Below are 7,022 nucleotides of genomic sequence, written 5' to 3' on the forward strand. Positions count from 1 at the left end.
GGGCAGAGAACGTGGTCAGATGATTAGCAGTCAAGCGAGAAGAGCCAGAAGGTCTTGGATAAGACAGCGAAACATTTTTTTTCTGAAAAGGTAGGTAGTTAAGTAATAATGGAACTTAGTTCTTGTTTACTTCCAGTCTGACCTAAAAGCAGTTACACGAGGAGAGCCTCAAAGCTCAGACCGTTCTAGCCATTGCGTCGTATGCCTCAAAGTTGAGGAGTTGCCCATTTATCAGAAAATATCCATTATAAGGGAGGATTTATACTTGCTAGATCTCACAATTAGAATCACCTCAGGGTACAGTGAATTTCTAGATGTAAATCAAAGCGCCAATAATGCAATGAAACCAGGTTCTACCTTCTATGGCTCTGTTCAAAATAAACAAGATAGAACAGCGTGCACTGTCCAAGCTTTACCAGTAGCATAGCTTTTTATTGCAGCTACTTCCACTAGATGGCACTAAAGACTCAGGCTCTTGGAAAAAAAAAAAAATCAGAAAGCAAAAATGACCTACTGAAATAAACAATAAATTTCTCCAGTCATCTATCCTATCATTATGATCAGTTTCTTAGAAATTAAACATGAATCTAGGCCATTCATTCACGTATGGAACATTTATTAAACCATACTATGTTTGAGACATGTGCCCAATGTTGGGAGTGCAGAAATAAAACACTGTTCCTTGTTCTTAGTGTGGGAGGGGTGGGGTGTAGTGAGGGCAGAAACAGACAAGCAAGTATAAAATTTAAATGCAGAATGTTAAAGACTTACTAGAGGTCATCACAGAGTACCAAGGGTAGCACATAGAGCAGCACGTAATAAAGACTTGATCAATGAAGGATTCCTAGAGGAGCTGACGTCTGAAAACTGAGCTTTGACCGATGGGTAGGAATTAACTAGGCAAGGAGAATGAGCAGGGTGTCCTAAGCAGAGCAAGTAGCTTGTACAATCATAAAAGAGGCAGAAGCTCAGGGTGCATGCTGAGGTCAGGGCGGGGCAGTGCAAGAAATGACCTTGGCTGGGCTGGCAGAGGTAGAGTCAAGCCCCTACTAGAAGATAATCTGCATGACAGCAGGGATTTTTGCTTGTTCTACACAATGATAAATCCTGGCACAGAGTCCAAAGTCCCTCCCTTCACAGAACTGATTATTCTAGTGGAGAGCAAGCCACGAAGGCATTTGGGGAAAACATATTCCAGGTGCTTAAATGATATTTGATGAACAAATGAAGGTACTGAATAGCCACTGAAGATCATGATCAAAATGTAGTTTCAGAAAGATCTCTAACAGGATTATAGCGAATGGATTGGAAATAGGGACACTAATTCGTAATCCAAACAAAGTATGATAAGAATTTGAAGTAAAGCAGGAAGAGCAGGGAGGGAGCTGCTCCCTGCTGTGGGCTGGTGCTTTCACCTCCAATCCCACAACAACCAAGGGAGGATGAAACTTTTTTTTGTTTTTTAAAGGGTGGAGGGGAGCTAAAGGGCCCTGGGAAATAACAACGTTTAAAAGCCACATTGAGGAAGAAGTACACCGCAGGGAGAAAGAAAAGGAGTGATTAGAGGGGCAGGAAGAGGAGAGAAGATCAAGAAGAGTGTTATAGCAACCAAACAGGGGAAAGTTTCAAGAAGAAATTGTCAATGTCAAAAGCTATAGCAAATTCTATAGATAATAACTGAAAAGTATCCACTGGATACAGCAAGTGGGAAGTTATCAGAGACTTTGGCAACAGCAATTTCAGGCAATGGTGAGAGGAAAAGCCAGACTGTACTCTGTTTAGGAGTAAAATGTGAGGAGAAGAATTAGAGAAACAAGTGTAGACTATTCTTTTTAAGAGGCAGAGCAAAATCAGGAGCTCAAGACAGGTTGTAGGGTAGAAGAAGAGAGTGAAGCATGGGTATGAGCTGAAAGAAAATCCACCAGAAAGTATGATATCAATTACATGTGGAATCTGAAAAAGCCAAACTCATAGAAACAGACTAGAATGGTAGTTACTAGGGGTAGGTGGCAGGGGAAAATAGGAGATGGTGATCAAATGTACAAGCTTCCAGTTATAAGAGGAATAAGTTCTGGGGATCTAATGTACAGCATGGTGATTACAGTTAACAATAGTGTGTTGTATACTTGAAAGTTGCTAAGAGTGTGGATCTCAAATGTTCTCACCACAAAAAGGAAATGGTAATTATGTGGTATGATGCAGGTGTTGGCTATGTTGGTAATCATTTTGTAATACATAAATGTATCAAATCAACAAGTTTGATTTGATAAGTTTGAATGAATAAGTTTGATACAAACTTATACAATATTATATGTCAAATATACCTCAATGAAGCTAGAAAATTAAATTTAATTAAAAAAAGAAAGTATGAAGAGAGAGGAGAAGGAGGCGGCAGATGAGACTGGGCTTCAGAACACAGATCTTAGGAGAAATGACTGTCCTTGCTCTGAAATAAGGAAGGAGGAAGGATGGTGAGTTGACAGAAACAGCTATAATGTTGAAAGATAAGTCTGACATGGCTCTCTGGTTCACTTTCTATACATTCACTCCATGGCTGGTGGTGATGATCAGGCAGACCTGCCTGGTTTCCTGATGGGTCATCTTCCCTTCCTAGTCTTCTTGTCTTTCTTGGGCTACAGGAGTGGGCTGAAACTCCTTAGACACCTTGATGGACCTGGTCACTTACATCAGCCCTGTTCCTCTGATCCCATGACTCTGCACTTCCCTGTAACTATTTTCTGCCTGAGGTCCCCAGAAAGATGAAGCAGTATGTGAGCATGGAACAAAACACTAACTAATGCTGGGAAAGTAGAATCCTTAAATAATCCTCTCCCTTAATCTCACCCCATATCACTTATGGTCTGCATTATCCACAGAACTCTTGGTTGCAGGTCATCCCATTTGTTCTACTTTTTTTTTTTTAATTAATTTATTTATGGCTGTGTTGGGTCTTCGTTTCTGTGCGAGGGCTTTCTCTAGTTGTGGCAAGTGGGGGCCATTCTTCATCGCCGTGCACAGGCCTCTCACTATCGCTGCCTCTCTTGTTCTCTGTGGAGCACAGGCTCCAGACGTGCAGGCTCAGTAATTGCGGCTCACGGGCCCAGCTGCTCCGCGGCATGTGGGATCTTCCCAGACCAGGGCTCGAACCCGTGTCCCCTGCATTGGCAGGCAGATTCTCAACCACTGCACCACCAGGGAAGCCCTGTTCTACTTTGAGATCATTTATTTGCCTCATCACTAATAAGTCTATCAGATGTCTACTGTGTAGGCAAAGGTTTGGTTGCCAAGGGTTTTTCATCTTAATAGACAAAGAATGTATGTGTGTATGTGTATATATATTATACATATATACATATATCAATACATGCATAATAAATAAAAACGTTTAATACCAGAATGTAGCAGTGAAAAGTATAGGCAGAAGAGCTACTGGAGTCAAATCTGGAGCTCTGAAATAACAGGGAAAGTTTCACGGAAGTAGTGTGAAGCAGCATAACATAGAAGGAAGGGTATGTTTCAGAAATTGGTTGCATTTCTTTACACTAACAATGAAATATCAGAAAGGGAATGTAAAAAAACAATACCTTTTAAAATGGCACCAAAAAAAAATTTTAAATACTTAGGAATAAACCTGACCAAGGAAGTGAAAGACTTATATGCTGAGAACCATAAAATACTAATACAGGAAACTGAAAGATGATTCAAAGAAATGGAAAGATATCCCATGCTCTTGGATGGGAAGAATTAATATTGTTAAAATGGCCATACTAGCCAAAGCAGTCTACAGATTTAATGCAATCCCTATCAAATTACCCATGACATTTTTCACAGAACTAGAACAAATAATCCTAAAATTTATGTGGAACCATAAAAGACCCAGAATTGCCAAAGCAATCCTAAGGAAAAAGAACAAAGCTGGAGGCATAACCCTCCCAGACTTCAGACCATACTACAAAGCTACAATAATCAAAACAGCATGGTACTGGCACAAAAACAGACATATGGATCAATGGAACAGAATAGAGAGCTCAGAAATAAACCCACACAACTACAGTCAATTAATCTTCAACAAAGGAGGCAAGAATACACAATGGAAAAAAGTCTCTTCAGCAAGTGGTGTTGGGAAAGTTGGACAGCCGCATGAAAATAATGAAGTTAGAACATACTCACACCATATACAAAAATAAACTCAAAATGGCTTAAAGACTTAAAAATAAGATATGAAACTTTAAAACTCCTAGAAGAGATCATAGGCAAAATATTCTCCGACAAAAATCATACCAACGTTTTCTTAGGTCAGTCTCCCAAGGCAATAGAAATAGAAACAAAAATAAACAAATGAGACGTAGTCAAACTTATAAGCTTTTGCACAGCAAAGGAACCATCAACAAAATGAAAAGACAACCTACGGAATGGGAGAAAATATTTGCAAACGATGCAACAGACAAGAGATTTCCAAATCTCTGTAATTTCCAAAGTATACAAACAGCTCATACAACTCAACAACAAAAAAAACCAAACAAAAGATGGGCAGAAGACCTAAATAAATATTTCTCCAAAGAAGAAATACAAATGGCCAATAGGCACATGAAAAGATATTCAACACTGCTAATTATTAGAGAAATGCAAATCAAAACTACAATGAGGTACCACCTCACACTGGTCAGAATGGCCATTGTTAAAAAGTCTACAAATAACAAATGTTGAAGAGGGTGTGGAGAAAAGAGAACACTCTTATACTGTTGGTGGAAATGTAAGTTGGTGCAGCCATTATAGAAAAACAGAATGGAGGTTCCTCAAAAAACTAAAAATAGGATTACCATATGATCCAGTAATCCTACTCCTGGGCATATATCCAGACAAAACTATAATGCAAAAAGATACACGCACCCCTATGTTCACAGCAGCACTATTCACAATAACCAAGCATGGAAACAACCTAAATGTCCACTGACAGATGAATGGATAAAGAAGATGCAGTACATATATATAATACAATGGAATACTACTCAGCCGTAAAAAAGAATGAAATAATGCCATTTGCAGCAACATGGATGGAACTAGAGATTATCATACTAAGTGAAGTAAGTCAGAGAGAGAAAGACAAATACCATATGATATCACTTATATGTGTAATCTAAAATATGACACAAATGAAACCTGTCTATGAAACACAAACAGACTCACAGACATAAAGAACAGACTTGTGGTTGTCAAGGGGGAGGATAGGTTGGGGAGGGATGGGGAGGGATGGAGTGGGAGGCTGAGGTTAGCAGATGTAAGCTATTATATATAGAATGCATAAACAACAAGGTCCTACTTTATAACACAGGGAACTATATTCAATATCCTGTGATAAACCATAATGGAAAAGAATGTATATACATGTATAACTGAATCACTTTGCTCTACAGCAGAAGTTAACACAACGTTGTAAAACAACTATACTTCAATTAAAAAAAAAAGAAAAAGTCAATTAAAAAAAAGAAGTGGGAGGAATTGGGAGATGGGGATCGACATATATACACTAATGATACTATGTATAAAATAGATAACTAATGAGAACCTACTGTATAGCACACGGAACTCTACTCGATGCTCTGTGGTGACCTAAACGGGAAAGCCGAAAAAGAGGGGATATACGTATAAGTATAGCTGATTCACTTTGCTGTACAGTAGAAACTAACACAACACTGTAAAGCAACTATACTCCAATAAAAATTAATTTAAAAAAAAAGAAAAAGAGAAGGTGTGTTTAAATAATAAAGGTGGAAGAATTCTGAAGACAAAATTGGATAAGGCCAAGAAGTGTTCTTGGCAATGTTTAGGTAAACTAAAAGGCAAGTTTTATGGATCTATTAAGGAATCCAGATTTTATCCTATGGGGATTGGGAGCTACTGAAGCTTTTAGAATGAAGACTGATTTGTATAATATTTTTACAATTAATTTGGAAAAACTGTATAAATTCAACTGAGTAAAAATGGAGGGCAGGAATAATTCAGAGACTAGTCTAATACTTGAAGTAAGGGTGATAATGTCCTTATCATCAGAAAATTCTACACAGTAAGGTATTGGCAGTGGGGATGGAAAAGGTATCTGCCTGGATATGGAAAAAGAGAAAGGAGGCCAAGAGCACTATAAGGTTTCAAGCTGGAGGGAAGGGAGAAGGATGATATCCTTGAGAGAATAAAATAGGAAAATTCAAAGAGCACAGTTTGGTGAATAAAGAAGCTCAATGAAGTTTAAGATATGCAGGGCTTAAGGTGATGGGGCCACATTTGAGCACAGGTTTATAACAGATGGCTGTGACCAAAGCTCAGGAGAGAGGTCAGTACTGAAAAGTGTGAATCTGAGGATCATCTGTATAAGAAGAAAAGGTAAAGTGGAGGAAGGGGAACTAGTGAGGAAGAACGTGAGAAGCAGTCCAGGAGACAAGAAGGCCAGGAGAGTATTTCAGAAGGCAAGGGGGAAAGCAAGTTTTAAGGATGAAGAAGTACATAACAATGGTGAATACTAAAGAGACTGTAGTGAGAAAAGGCCAGTGACATGGTCACTTGTGATCCACAAGAGAAGTCTCAACAGGAAAGAGCAGTTAGTTTATTTGGGGGAGGAAAAAAATGGGTGGCGATGGTGATAATGAGAAGACCATGATGAAAGCAGAAAGTGAGATTACTCTTCTGAAATGTAGTGGTGAGAGTCACAAAGGTCAGTAAGTTGACAGGCAGCCTAGTCAAGGGAGGATTTGGTAGAAGAACACGCTAGTAAAGGACTGACTGAAAATGTAGGAATAGCAAGGTTTTGAGAAGGCAGGAAAGGTTGGAATCAAGAGCAAAAGTCCTGTGGGGTTAAACTTGGAAGAGAAGAAAAGCAGTCAGGAGAGGTCTGAAAGGAGGTGTGATGAATCATAGATTTTTTTAGTAAAAAGTGAGGGAAATGGAATATTACTCAGCCATAAAAAGAAACGAAATTGAGCTATTTGTAATGAGGTGGATAGACCTAGAGTCTGTCATACAGAGTGAAG

The sequence above is a fragment of the Delphinapterus leucas genome, chromosome 1, assembly GCF_059928025.1.
Source record: "Delphinapterus leucas isolate spDelLeu-1000000601 "Yukka" chromosome 1, BTC_Dleu_Yukka2, whole genome shotgun sequence".
In the NCBI taxonomy this organism is placed as follows: Eukaryota; Metazoa; Chordata; class Mammalia; order Artiodactyla; family Monodontidae; genus Delphinapterus; species Delphinapterus leucas.